The following is a 14335-nucleotide window of genomic DNA, read 5'->3' as shown; positions in this document are numbered from 1 at the left end:
AGGCCAAAATCTACAGGTAGGCACTTTGCAAAAAACACCTCTGTTTTCCTTCACAAATTTGGATGTGTCCACGTTGCGCTTTGGGGCGTTACCAGTCACGGGCGCTAGGCCTACCCACACAAGTGAGGTATCATTTTTATCGGGAGACGTGGGGGAACGCTGGGTGGAAGGAAATTTGTGGCTCCTATCAGATTCCAGAACTTTCTGCCACAGAAATGTTAGGAACATGTGTTTTTTTAGCCAAATTTTGAGGTTTGCAAAGGATTCTGGGTAACAGAACCTGGTCCGAGCCACACAAGTCACCCCATCTTGGATTCCCCTAGGTCTCTAGTTTTCAGAAATGCACAGGTTTGGTAGGTTTCCCTAGGTGGCGGCTGAGCTACAGGCCAAAATCTACAGGTAGGCACTTTTCAAAAAACACCTCTGTTTTCCTTCAAAAATTTGGCTGTGTCCACATTGCGCTTTGGGGCGTTTCCTGTCACGGGCGCTAGGCCTACGCACACAAGTGAGGTATCATTTTTATCGGGAGACGTGGGGGAACGCTGGGTGGAAGGAAATTTGTGGCTCCTCTCAGATTCCAGAACTTTCTGCCACAGAAATGTGAGGAACATGTGTTTTTTTAGCCAAATTTTGAGGTTTGCAAAGGATTCTGGGTAACAAAACCTGGTCCGAGCCACACAAGTTACCCCATCTTGGATTCCCCTAGGTCTCTAGTTTTCAGAAATTCACAGGTTTGGTAGGTTTCCCTAGGTGGCGGCTGAGCTACAGGCCAAAATCTACAGGTAGGCACTTTGCAAAAAACACCTCTGTTTTCCTTCATAAATTTGGATGTGTCCACGATGCGCTTTGGGGCGTTTACTGTCGCGGGCGCTAGGCCTACCCACACAAGTGAGGTATCATTTTTATCGGGAGACGTGGGGGAACGCTGGGTGGAAGGAAATTTGTGGCTCCTCTCAGATTCCAGAACTTTCTGCCACACAAATGTTAGGAACATGTGTTTTTTTAGCCAAATTTTGAGGTTTGCAAAGGATTCTGGGTAACAGAACCTGGTCCGAGCCACACAAGTCACCCCATCTTGGATTCCCCTAGGTCTCTAGTTTTCAGAAATGCACAGGTTTGGTAGGTTTCCCTAGGTGGCGGCTTAGCTACAGGCCAAAATCTACAGGTAGGCACTTTGCAAAAAAACACCTCTGTTTTCCTTCAAAAATTTGGCTGTGTCCACATTGCGCTCTGGGGCGTTTCCTGTCACGGGCGCTAGCCTACGCACACAAGTGAGGTATCATTTTTATCGGGAGACGTGGGGGAACGCTGGGTGGAAGGAAATTCGTGGCTCCTCTCAGATTCCAGAACTTTCTGCCACAGAAATGTGAGGAACATGTGTTTTTTTAGCCAAATTTTGAGGTTTGCAAAGGATTCTGGGTAACAGAACCTGGTCCGAGCCACACAAGTCACCCCATCTTGGATTCCCCTAGGTCTCTAGTTTTCAGAAATGCACAGATTTGGTAGGTTTCCCTAGGTGGCGGCTGAGCTACAGGCCAAAATCTACAGGTAGGCACTTTGCAAAAAACACCTCTGTTTTCCTTCACAAATTTGGATGTGTCCACGTTGCGCTTTGGGGCGTTACCTGTCACGGGCGCTAGGCCTACCAACACAAGTGAGGTATCATTTTTATCGGGAGACGTGGGGGAACGCTGGGTGGAAGGAAATTCGAGGCTCCTCTCAGATTCCAGAACTTTCTGCCACAGAAATGTGAGGAACATGTGTTTTTTTAGCCAAATTTTGAGGTTTGCAAAGGATTCTGGGTAACAGAACCTGGTCCGAGCCACACAAGTCACCCCATCTTGGATTCCCCTAGGTCTCTAGTTATCAGAAATGCACAGGTTTGGTAGGTTTCCCTAGGTGGCGGCTGAGCTACAGGCCAAAATCTACAGGTAGGCACTTTGCAAAAAACACCTCTGTTTTCCTTCAAAAATTTGGATGTGTCCACGTTGCGCTTTGGGGCGTTTCCTGTCGCGGGCGCTAGGCCTACCCACACAAGTGAGGTATCATTTTTATCGGGAGACGTGGGGGAACGCTGGGTGGAAGGAAATTCGTGGCTCCTCTCAGATTCCAGAACTTTCTGCCACAGAAATGTGAGGAACATGTGTTTTTTTAGCCAAATTTTGAGGTTTGCAAAGGATTCTGGGTAACAGAACCTGGTCCGAGCCACACAAGTCACCCCATCTTGGATTCCCCTAGGTCACTAGTTTTCAGAAATTCACAGGTTTGGTAGGTTTCCCTAGGTGGCGGCTGAGCTACAGGCCAAAATCTACAGGTATGCACTTTGCAAAAAACACCTCTGTTTTCCTTCATAAATTTGGATGTGTCCACGATGCGCTTTGGGGCGTTTACTGTCGCGGGCGCTAGGCCTACCCACACAAGTGAGGTATCATTTTTATCAGGAGACGTGGGGGAACGCTGGGTGGAAGGAAATTTGTGGCTCCTCTCAGATTCCAGAACTTTCTGCCACAGAAATGTTAGGAACATGTGTTTTTTTAGCCAAATGTTGAGGTTTGCAAAGGATTCTGGGTAACAGAACCTGGTCCGAGCCACACAAGTCACCCCATCTTGGATTCCCCTAGGTCTCTAGTTTTCAGAAATTCACAGTTTTGGTAGGTTTCCCTAGGTGGCGGCTGAGCTACAGGCCAAAATCTACAGGTAGGCACTTTGCAAAAAACACCTCTGTTTTCCTTCATAAATTTGGATGTGTCCACGATGCGCTTTGGGGCGTTGACTGTCGCGGGCGCTAGGTCTACCCACACAAGTGAGGTATCATTTTTATCGGGAGACGTAGGGGGAACGCTGGGTGGAAGGAAATTTGTGGCTCCTCTCAGATTCCAGAACTTTCTGCCACAGAAATGTTAGGAACATGTGTTTTTTTAGCCAAATTTTGAGGTTTGCAAAGGATTCTGGGGAACAGAACCTGGTCCGAGCCACACAAGTCACCCCATCTTGGATTCCCCTAGGTCTCTAGTTTTCAGAAATGCACAGGTTTGGTAGGTTTCCCTAGGTGGCGGCTGAGCTACAGGCCAAAATCTACAGGTAGGCACTTTTCAAAAAACACCTCTGTTTTCCTTCAAAAATTTGGCTGTGTCCACATTGCGCTCTGGGGCGTTTCCTGTCACGGGCGCTAGCCTACGCACACAAGTGAGGTATCATTTTTATCGGGAGACGTGGGGGAACGCTGGGTGGAAGGAAATTCGTGGCTCCTCTCAGATTCCAGAACTTTCTGCCACAGAAATGTGAGGAACATGTGTTTTTTTAGCCAAATTTTGAGGTTTGCAAAGGATTCTGGGTAACAGAACCTGGTCCGAGCCACACAAGTCACCCCATCTTGGACTCCCCTAGGTCTCTAGTTTTCAGAAATGCACAGATTTGGTAGGTTTCCCTAGGGGGCGGCTGAGCTACAGGCCAAAATCTACAGGTAGGCACTTTGCAAAAAACACCTCTGTTTTCCTTCACAAATTTGGATGTGTCCACGTTGCGCTTTGGGGCGTTACCAGTCACGGGGGCTAGGCCTACCCACACAAGTGAGGTATCATTTTTATCGGGAGACGTGGGGGAACGCTGGGTGGAAGGAAATTTGTGGCTCCTCTCAGATTCCAGAACTTTCTGCCACAGAAATGTTAGGAACATGTGTTTTTTTAGCCAAATTTTGAGGTTTGCAAAGGATTCTGGGTAACAGAACCTGGTCCGAGCCACACAAGTCACCCCATCTTGGATTCCCCTAGGTCTCTAGTTTTCAGAAATGCACAGGTTTGGTAGGTTTCCCTAGGTGGCGGCTGAGCTACAGGCCAAAATCTACAGGTAGGCACTTTTCAAAAAACACCTCTGTTTTCCTTCAAAAATTTGGCTGTGTCCACATTGCACTTTGGGGCGTTTCCTGTCACGGGCGCTAGGCCTACGCACACAAGTGAGGTATCATTTTTATCGGGAGACGTGGGGGAACGCTGGGTGGAAGGAAATTTGTGGCTCCTCTCAGATTCCAGAACTTTCTGCCACAGAAATGTGAGGAACATGTGTTTTTTTAGCCAAATTTTGAGGTTTGCAAAGGATTCTGGGTAACAAAACCTGGTCCGAGCCACACAAGTTACCCCATCTTGGATTCCCCTAGGTCTCTAGTTTTCAGAAATTCACAGGTTTGGTAGGTTTCCCTAGGTGGCGGCTGAGCTACAGGCCAAAATCTACAGGTAGGCACTTTGCAAAAAACACCTCTGTTTTCCTTCATAAATTTGGATGTGTCCACGATGCGCTTTGGGGCGTTTACTGTCGCGGGCGCTAGGCCTACCCACACAAGTGAGGTATCATTTTTATCGGGAGACGTGGGGGAACGCTGGGTGGAAGGAAATTTGTGGCTCCTCTCAGATTCCAGAACTTTCTGCCACACAAATGTTAGGAACATGTGTTTTTTTAGCCAAATTTTGAGGTTTGCAAAGGATTCTGGGTAACAGAACCTGGTCCGAGCCACACAAGTCACCCCATCTTGGATTCCCCTAGGTCTCTAGTTTTCAGAAATGCACAGATTTGGTAGGTTTCCCTAGGTGGCGGCTGAGCTACAGGCCAAAATCTACAGGTAGGCACTTTGCAAAAAACACCTCTGTTTTCCTTCACAAATTTGGATGTGTCCACGTTGCGCTTTGGGGCGTTACCTGTCACGGGCGCTAGGCCTACCAACACAAGTGAGGTATCATTTTTATCGGGAGACGTGGGGGAACGCTGGGTGGAAGGAAATTCGTGGCTCCTCTCAGATTCCAGAACTTTCTGCCACAGAAATGTGAGGAACATGTGTTTTTTTAGCCAAATTTTGAGGTTTGCAAAGGATTCTGGGTAACAGAACCTGGTCCGAGCCACACAAGTCACCCCATCTTGGATTCCCCTAGGTCTCTAGTTATCAGAAATGCACAGGTTTGGTAGGTTTCCCTAGGTGGCGGCTGAGCTACAGGCCAAAATCTACAGGTAGGCACTTTGCAAAAAACACCTCTGTTTTCCTTCAAAAATTTGGATGTGTCCACGTTGCACTTTGGGGCGTTTCCTGTCGCGGGCGCTAGGCCTACCCACACAAGTGAGGTATCATTTTTATCGGGAGACGTGGGGGAACGCTGGGTGGAAGGAAATTCGTGGCTCCTCTCAGATTCCAGAACTTTCTGCCACAGAAATGTGAGGAACATGTGTTTTTTTAGCCAAATTTTGAGGTTTGCAAAGGATTCTGGGTAACAGAACCTGGTCCGAGCCACACAAGTCACCCCATCTTGGACTCCCCTAGGTCTCTAGTTTTCAGAAATGCACAGATTTGGTAGGTTTCCCTAGGGGGCGGCTGAGCTACAGGCCAAAATCTACAGGTAGGCACTTTGCAAAAAACACCTCTGTTTTCCTTCACAAATTTGGATGTGTCCACGTTGCGCTTTGGGGCGTTACCAGTCACGGGCGCTAGGCCTACCCACACAAGTGAGGTATCATTTTTATCGGGAGACGTGGGGGAACGCTGGGTGGAAGGAAATTTGTGGCTCCTCTCAGATTCCAGAACTTTCTGCCACAGAAATGTTAGGAACATGTGTTTTTTTAGCCAAATTTTGAGGTTTGCAAAGGATTCTGGGTAACAGAACCTGGTCCGAGCCACACAAGTCACCCCATCTTGGATTCCCCTAGGTCTCTAGTTTTCAGAAATGCACAGGTTTGGTAGGTTTCCCTAGGTGGCGGCTGAGCTACAGGCCAAAATCTACAGGTAGGCACTTTTCAAAAAACACCTCTGTTTTCCTTCAAAAATTTGGCTGTGTCCACATTGCACTTTGGGGCGTTTCCTGTCACGGGCGCTAGGCCTACGCACACAAGTGAGGTATCATTTTTATCGGGAGACGTGGGGGAACGCTGGGTGGAAGGAAATTTGTGGCTCCTCTCAGATTCCAGAACTTTCTGCCACAGAAATGTGAGGAACATGTGTTTTTTTAGCCAAATTTTGAGGTTTGCAAAGGATTCTGGGTAACAAAACCTGGTCCGAGCCACACAAGTTACCCCATCTTGGATTCCCCTAGGTCTCTAGTTTTCAGAAATTCACAGGTTTGGTAGGTTTCCCTAGGTGGCGGCTGAGCTACAGGCCAAAATCTACAGGTAGGCACTTTGCAAAAAACACCTCTGTTTTCCTTCATAAATTTGGATGTGTCCACGATGCGCTTTGGGGCGTTTACTGTCGCGGGCGCTAGGCCTACCCACACAAGTGAGGTATCATTTTTATCGGGAGACGTGGGGGAACGCTGGGTGGAAGGAAATTTGTGGCTCCTCTCAGATTCCAGAACTTTCTGCCACACAAATGTTAGGAACATGTGTTTTTTTAGCCAAATTTTGAGGTTTGCAAAGGATTCTGGGTAACAGAACCTGGTCCGAGCCACACAAGTCACCCCATCTTGGATTCCCCTAGGTCTCTAGTTTTCAGAAATGCACAGATTTGGTAGGTTTCCCTAGGTGGCGGCTGAGCTACAGGCCAAAATCTACAGGTAGGCACTTTGCAAAAAACACCTCTGTTTTCCTTCACAAATTTGGATGTGTCCACGTTGCGCTTTGGGGCGTTACCTGTCACGGGCGCTAGGCCTACCAACACAAGTGAGGTATCATTTTTATCGGGAGACGTGGGGGAACGCTGGGTGGAAGGAAATTCGTGGCTCCTCTCAGATTCCAGAACTTTCTGCCACAGAAATGTGAGGAACATGTGTTTTTTTAGCCAAATTTTGAGGTTTGCAAAGGATTCTGGGTAACAGAACCTGGTCCGAGCCACACAAGTCACCCCATCTTGGATTCCCCTAGGTCTCTAGTTATCAGAAATGCACAGGTTTGGTAGGTTTCCCTAGGTGGCGGCTGAGCTACAGGCCAAAATCTACAGGTAGGCACTTTGCAAAAAACACCTCTGTTTTCCTTCAAAAATTTGGATGTGTCCACGTTGCGCTTTGGGGCGTTTCCTGTCGCGGGCGCTAGGCCTACCCACACAAGTGAGGTATCATTTTTATCGGGAGACGTAGGGGAACGCTGGGTGGAAGGAAATTCGTGGCTCCTCTCAGATTCCAGAACTTTCTGCCACAGAAATGTGAGGAACATGTGTTTTTTTAGCCAAATTTTGAGGTTTGCAAAGGATTCTGGGTAACAGAACCTGGTCCGAGCCACACAAGTCACCCCATCTTGGATTCCCCTAGGTCACTAGTTTTCAGAAATTCACAGGTTTGGTAGGTTTCCCTAGGTGGCGGCTGAGCTACAGGCCAAAATCTACAGGTAGGCACTTTGCAAAAAACACCTCTGTTTTCCTTCATAAATTTGGATGTGTCCACGATGCGCTTTGGGGCGTTTACTGTCGCGGGCGCTAGGCCTACCCACACAAGTGAGGTATCATTTTTATCAGGAGACGTGGGGGAACGCTGGGTGGAAGGAAATTTGTGGCTCCTCTCAGATTCCAGAACTTTCTGCCACAGAAATGTTAGGAACATGTGTTTTTTAGCCAAATTTTGAGGTTTGCAAAGGATTCTGGGTAACAGAACCTGGTCCGAGCCACACAAGTCACCCCATCTTGGATTCCCCTAGGTCTCTAGTTTTCAGAAATTCACAGTTTTGGTAGGTTTCCCTAGGTGGCGGCTGAGCTACAGGCCAAAATCTACAGGTAGGCACTTTGCAAAAAACACCTCTGTTTTCCTTCATAAATTTGGATGTGTCCACGATGCGCTTTGGGGCGTTTACTGTCGCGGGCGCTAGGTCTACCCACACAAGTGAGGTATCATTTTTATCGGGAGACGTGGGGGAACGCTGGGTGGAAGGAAATTTGTGGCTCCTCTCAGATTCCAGAACTTTCTGCCACAGAAATGTTAGGAACATGTGTTTTTTTAGCCAAATTTTGAGGTTTGCAAAGGATTCTGGGTAACAGAACCTGGTCCGAGCCACACAAGTCACCCCATCTTGGATTCCCCTAGGTCTCTAGTTTTCAGAAATGCACAGGTTTGGTAGGTTTCCCTAGGTGGCGGCTGAGCTACAGGCCAAAATCTACAGGTAGGCACTTTGCAAAAAACACCTCTGTTTTCCTTCAAAAATTTGGCTGTGTCCACATTGCGCTCTGGGGCGTTTCCTGTCACGGGCGCTAGCCTACGCACACAAGTGAGGTATCATTTTTATCGGGAGACGTGGGGGAACGCTGGGTAGAAGGAAATTCGTGGCTCCTCTCAGATTCCAGAACTTTCTGCTACAGAAATGTGAGGAACATGTGTTTTTTTAGCCAAATTTTGAGGTTTGCAAAGGATTCTGGGTAACAGAACCTGGTCCGAGCCACACAAGTCACCCCATCTTGGATTCCCCTAGGTCTCTAGTTTTCAGAAATGCACAGATTTGGTAGGTTTCCCTAGTTGGCGGCTGAGCTACAGGCCAAAATCTACAGGTAGGCACTTTGCAAAAAACAACTCTGTTTTCCTTCACAAATTTGGATGTGTCCACGTTGTGGTTTGGGGCGTTTCCTGTCGCGGGCGCTAGGCCTACCCACACAAGTGAGGTATCATTTTTATCGGGAGACGTGGGGGAAAGCTGGGTGGAAGGAAATTTGTGGCTCCTCTCAGATTCCAGAACTTTCTGCCACAGAAATGTTAGGAACATGTGTTTTTTTAGCCAAATTTTGAGGTTTGCAAAGGATTCTGGGTAACAGAACCTGGTCCGAGCCACACAAGTCACCCCATCTTGGATTCCCCTAGGTCTCTAGTTTTCAGAAATGCACAGGTTTGGTAGGTTTCCCTAGGTGGCGGCTGAGCTACAGGCCAAAATCTACAGGTAGGCACTTTGCAAAAAAACACCTCTGTTTTCCTTCAAAAATTTGGCTGTGTCCACATTGCGCTCTGGGGCGTTTCCTGTCACGGGCGCTAGCCTACGCACACAAGTGAGGTATCATTTTTATCGGGAGACGTGGGGGAACGCTGGGTGGAAGGAAATTCATGGCTCCTCTCAGATTCCAGAACTTTCTGCCACAGAAATGTGAGGAACATGTGTTTTTTTAGCCAAATTTTGAGGTTTGCAAAGGATTCTGGGTAACAGAACCTGGTCCGAGCCACACAAGTCACCCCATCTTGGATTCCCCTAGGTCTCTAGTTTTCAGAAATGCACAGATTTGGTAGGTTTCCCTAGGTGGCGGCTGAGCTACAGGCCAAAATCTACAGGTAGGCACTTTGCAAAAAACACCTCTGTTTTCCTTCACAAATTTGGATGTGTCCACGTTGCGCTTTGGGGCGTTACCTGTCACGGGCGCTAGGCCTACCAACACAAGTGAGGTATCATTTTTATCGGGAGACGTAGGGGGAACGCTGGGTGGAAGGAAATTTGTGGCTCCTCTCAGATTCCAGAACTTTCTGCCACAGAAATGTTAGGAACATGTGTTTTTTTAGCCAAATTTTGAGGTTTGCAAAGGATTCTGGGTAACAGAACCTGGTCCGAGCCACACAAGTCACCCCATCTTGGATTCCCCTAGGTCTCCAGTTTTCAGAAATGCACAGGTTTGGTAGATTTCCCTAGGTGGCGGCTGAGCTACAGGCCAAAATCTACAGGTAGGCACTTTGCAAAAAACACCTCTGTTTTCGTTCACAAATTTGGATGTGTCCACTTTGCGCTTTGGGGCGTTTCCTGTCGCGGGCGCTAGGCCTACGCACACAAGTGAGGTATCATTTTTATCGGGAGACGTGGGGGAACGCTGAGTGGAAGGAAATTTGTGGCTCCTCTCAGATTCCAGAACTTTCTGCCACAGAAATGTGAGGAACATGTGTTTTTTTAGCCAAATTTTGAGGTTTGCAAAGGATTCTGGGTAACAGAACCTGGTCCGAGCCACACAAGTCACCCCATCTTGGATTCCCCTAGGTCTCTAGTTTTCAGAAATGCACAGATTTGGTAGGTTTCCCTAGGTGGCGGCTGAGCTACAGGCCAAAATCTACAGGTAGGCACTTTGCAAAAAACACCTCTGTTTTCCTTCACAAATTTGGATGTGTCCACGTTGCGCTTTGGGGCGTTACCTGTCACGGGCGCTAGGCCTACCAACACAAGTGAGGTATCATTTTTATCGGGAGACGTAGGGGGAACGCTGGGTGGAAGGAAATTTGTGGCTCCTCTCAGATTCCAGAACTTTCTGCCACAGAAATGTTAGGAACATGTGTTTTTTTAGCCAAATTTTGAGGTTTGCAAAGGATTCTGGGTAACAGAACCTGGTCCGAGCCACACAAGTCACCCCATCTTGGATTCCCCTAGGTCTCTAGTTTTCAGAAATGCACAGGTTTGGTAGGTTTCCCTAGGTGGCGGCTGAGCTACAGGCCAAAATCTACAGGTAGGCACTTTGCAAAAAACACCTCTGTTTTCCTTCAAAAATTTGGCTGTGTCCACATTGCGCTCTGGGGCGTTTCCTGTCACGTGCGCTAGCCTACGCACACAAGTGAGGTATCATTTTTATCGGGAGACGTGGGGGAACGCTGGGTAGAAGGAAATTCGTGGCTCCTCTCAGATTCCAGAACTTTCTGCTACAGAAATGTGAGGAACATGTGTTTTTTTAGCCAAATTTTGAGGTTTGCAAAGGATTCTGGGTAACAGAACCTGGTCCGAGCCACACAAGTCACCCCATCTTGGATTCCCCTAGGTCTCTAGTTTTCAGAAATGCACAGATTTGGTAGGTTTCCCTAGTTGGCGGCTGAGCTACAGGCCAAAATCTACAGGTAGGCACTTTGCAAAAAACAACTCTGTTTTCCTTCACAAATTTGGATGTGTCCACGTTGTGGTTTGGGGCGTTTCCTGTCGCGGGCGCTAGGCCTACCCACACAAGTGAGGTATCATTTTTATCGGGAGACGTGGGGGAAAGCTGGGTGGAAGGAAATTTGTGGCTCCTCTCAGATTCCAGAACTTTCTGCCACAGAAATGTTAGGAACATGTGTTTTTTTAGCCAAATTTTGAGGTTTGCAAAGGATTCTGGGTAACAGAACCTGGTCCGAGCCACACAAGTCACCCCATCTTGGATTCCCCTAGGTCTCTAGTTTTCAGAAATTCACAGGTTTGGTAGGTTTCCATAGGTGGCGGCTGAGCTACAGGCCAAAATCTACAGGTAGACACTTTGCAAAAAACACCTCTGTTTTCCTTCACAAATTTGGATGTGTCCACGTTGTGCTTTGGGGCGTTACCTGTCACGGGCGCTAGGCCTACCCACACAAGTGAGGTATCATTTTTATCGGGAGACGTGGGGGAACGCTGGGTGGAAGGAAATTTGTGGCTCCTCTCAGATTCCAGAACTTTCTGCCACAGAAATGTTAGGAACATGTGTTTTTTTTAGCCAAATTTTGAGGTTTGCAAAGGATTCTGGGTAACAGAACCTGGTCCGAGCCACACAAGTCACCCCATTTTGGATTCCCCTAGGTCTCTAGTTTTCAGAAATGCACAGGTTTGGTAGGTTTCCCTAGGTGGCGGCTGAGCTACAGGCCAAAATCTACAGGTAGGCACTTTGCAAAAAACACCTCTGTTTTCCTTCACAAATTTGGATGTGTCCACGTTGCGCTTTGGGGCGTTTCCTGTCGCGGCCGCTAGGCCTACCCACACAAGTGAGGTATCATTTTTATCGGGAGACGTGGGGGAACGCTGGGAGGAAGGAAATTCGTGGCTCCTCTCAGATTCCAGAACTTTCTGCCACAGAAATGTGAGGAACATGTGTTTTTTTAGCCAAATTTTGAGGTTTGCAAAGGATTCTGGGTAACAGAACCTGGTCCGAGCCACACAAGTCACCCCATCTTGGATTCCCCTAGGTCTCTAGTTTTCAGAAATTCACAGGTTTGGTAGGTTTCCCTAGGTGGCGGCTGAGCTACAGGCCAAAATCTACAGGTAGGCACTTTGCAAAAAACACCTCTGTTTTCCTTCATAAATTTGGATGTGTCCACGATGCGCTTTGGGGCGTTTACTGTCGCGGGCGCTAGGCCTACCCACACAAGTGAGTTATCATTTTTATCGGGAGACGTGGGGGAACGCTGGGTGGAAGGAAATTTGTGGCTCCTCTCAGATTCCAGAACTTTCTGCCACAGAAATGTTAGGAACATGTGTTTTTTTAGCCAAATTTTGAGGTTTGCAAAGGATTCTGGGTAACAGAACCTGGTCCGAGCCACACAAGTCACCCCATCTTGGATTCCCCTAGGTCTCTAGTTTTCAGAAATGCACAGGTTTGGTAGGTTTCCCTAGGTGGCGGCTGAGCTACAGGCCAAAATCTACAGGTAGGCACTTTGCAAAAAACACCTCTGTTTTCCTTCAAAAATTTGGCTGTGTCCACATTGCGCTCTGGGGCGTTTCCTGTCACGGGCGCTAGCCTACGCACACAAGTGAGGTATCATTTTTATCGGGAGACGTGGGGGAACGCTGGGTGGAAGGAAATTTGTGGCTCCTCTCAGATTCCAGAACTTTCTGCCACAGAAATGTTAGGAACATGTGTTTTTTTAGCCAAATTTTGAGGTTTGCAAAGGATTCTGGGTAACAGAACCTGGTCCGAGCCACACAAGTCACCCCATCTTGGATTCCCCTAGGTCTCTAGTTTTCAGAAATTCACAGTTTTGGTAGGTTTCCCTAGGTGGCGGCTGAGCTACAGGCCAAAATCTACAGGTAGGCACTTTGCAAAAAACACCTCTGTTTTCCTTCATAAATTTGGATGTGTCCACGATGCGCTTTGGGGCGTTTACTGTCGCGGGCGCTAGGTCTACCCACACAAGTGAGGTATCATTTTTATCGGGAGACGTGGGGGAACGCTGGGTGGAAGGAAATTTGTGGCTCCTCTCAGATTCCAGAACTTTCTGCCACAGAAATGTTAGGAACATGTGTTTTTTTAGCCAAATTTTGAGGTTTGCAAAGGATTCTGGGTAACAGAACCTGGTCCGAGCCACACAAGTCACCCCATCTTGGATTCCCCTAGGTCTCTAGTTTTCAGAAATGCACAGGTTTGGTAGGTTTCCCTAGGTGGCGGCTGAGCTACAGGCCAAAATCTACAGGTAGGCACTTTGCAAAAAACACCTCTGTTTTCCTTCAAAAATTTGGCTGTGTCCACATTGCGCTCTGGGGCGTTTCCTGTCACGGGCGCTAGCCTACGCACACAAGTGAGGTATCATTTTTATCGGGTGACGTGGGGGAACGCTGGGTAGAAGGAAATTCGTGGCTCCTCTCAGATTCCAGAACTTTCTGCTACAGAAATGTGAGGAACATGTGTTTTTTTAGCCAAATTTTGAGGTTTGCAAAGGATTCTGGGTAACAGAACCTGGTCCGAGCCACACAAGTCACCCCATCTTGGATTCCCCTAGGTCTCTAGTTTTCAGAAATGCACAGATTTGGTAGGTTTCCCTAGTTGGCGGCTGAGCTACAGGCCAAAATCTACAGGTAGACACTTTGCAAAAAACACCTCTGTTTTCCTTCACAAATTTGGATGTGTCCACGTTGCGCTTTGGGGCGTTACCTGTCACGGGCGCTAGGCCTACCCACACAAGTGAGGTATCATTTTTATCGGGAGACGTGGGGGAACGCTGGGTCGAAGGAAATTTGTGGCTCCTCTCAGATTCCAGAACTTTCTGCCACAGAAATGTTAGGAACATGTGTTTTTTTAGCCAAATTTTGAGGTTTGCAAAGGATTCTGGGTAACAGAACCTGGTCCGAGCCACACAAGTCACCCCATTTTGGATTCCCCTAGGTCTCTAGTTTTCAGAAATGCACAGGTTTGGTAGGTTTCCCTAGGTGGCGGCTGAGCTACAGGCCAAAATCTACAGGTAGGCACTTTTAAAAAAACACCTCTGTTTTCCTTCAAAAATTTGGCTGTGTCCACATTGCGCTTTGGGGCGTTTCCTGTCACGGGCGCTAGGCCTACGCACACAAGTGAGGTATCATTTTTATCGGGAGACGTGGGGGAACGCTGGGAGGAAGGAAATTCGTGGCTCCTCTCAGATTCCAGAACTTTCTGCCACAGAAATGTGAGGAACATGTGTTTTTTTAGCCAAATTTTGAGGTTTGCAAAGGATTCTGGGTAACAGAACCTGGTCCGAGCCACACAAGTCACCCCATCTTGGATTCCCCTAGGTCTCTAGTTTTCAGAAATTCACAGGTTTGGTAGGTTTCCCTAGGTGGCGGCTGAGCTACAGGCCAAAATCTACAGGTAGGCACTTTGCAAAAAACACCTCTGTTTTCCTTCATAAATTTGGATGTGTCCACGATGCGCTTTGGGGCGTTTACTGTCGCGGGCGCTAGGCCTACCCACACAAGTGAGGTATCATTTTTATCGGGAGACGTGGGGGAACGCTGGGTG

The sequence above is a fragment of the Pleurodeles waltl genome, chromosome 1_1 (genome assembly GCF_031143425.1).
Source record: "Pleurodeles waltl isolate 20211129_DDA chromosome 1_1, aPleWal1.hap1.20221129, whole genome shotgun sequence".
Lineage (NCBI taxonomy): Eukaryota > Metazoa > Chordata > Amphibia > Caudata > Salamandridae > Pleurodeles > Pleurodeles waltl.
The sequence above is the reverse complement of the archived record's forward strand: the minus strand, read 5'-3'. Positions refer to the sequence as shown.